Source organism: Sardina pilchardus, chromosome 2 (assembly GCF_963854185.1).
Source record: "Sardina pilchardus chromosome 2, fSarPil1.1, whole genome shotgun sequence".
Taxonomy (NCBI): domain Eukaryota; kingdom Metazoa; phylum Chordata; class Actinopteri; order Clupeiformes; family Clupeidae; genus Sardina; species Sardina pilchardus.
The window spans coordinates 17299961-17300776 of NC_084995.1; positions in this window are offsets into that span (position 1 = coordinate 17299961).

The following is an 816-nucleotide window of genomic DNA, read 5'->3' on the forward strand; positions in this document are numbered from 1 at the left end:
CAACATGTTTGGCCAGCGATAATGCAGGCCCTGGAGGAGCCTACCTGGACATTAGACCACAGCTTGTGCTTGTTGTTGTGCTGTGTGTGTGTGTGTGTGTGTGTGTGTGTGTGTGTGTGTGTGTGTGTGTGTGTGTGTGTGTGTGTGTGTGTGTGTGTGTGTGTGTGTGTGTGTGTGTGTGTGTGTGTATACAGACAGCTGCTCCATGTCTCACTGTGCCCTGACAAATCCATCCGCTGTGGAGGGCATTCTCATCTTCGCCATTAACTTACATCATCCATAGACCCCACTTTACAGACTAATGGGTCAGCTCAGCAGCCTATGGATGAATGGATACAACCAATACAAAAGAAAGAGTAGTGTGTGCATGTGTGCACAGTATGAACATTTGGATGATATGTTTTTCAAAGAAAGTTTGTTATGAAAGAGGCACTATGGAATACAACCACAAAGCACTGGAAGGGCAATCTGGTTTCATCACAGCTGGTCTGACAAACACTCTCTTAAGGGCATTCAAAAGACTCCTGATAGTGCAGTACTGATGGAGCTAAAACAACAATAGTAGGTAAATATGAAGGGCTGTTAGAACTCAAAGAGCCAAACTTGGGACGTCTGTAAAGTTGCACAGTTGTTATTGCATTGTGGAGCTCAGAGAAGCCTACTGAAGATGAAATGAAGGGGCAATTTTGTATTATGCCAATATTAGAGAGCAAAACACATTCAGAGACAGTTCATGTGCTGGAACTGGTGTGTGGGCCTGGGCCATGTAAAACTGTCACCTTCACGGTGAGTTTGCCCAAAGTTTTATTGCGTTTG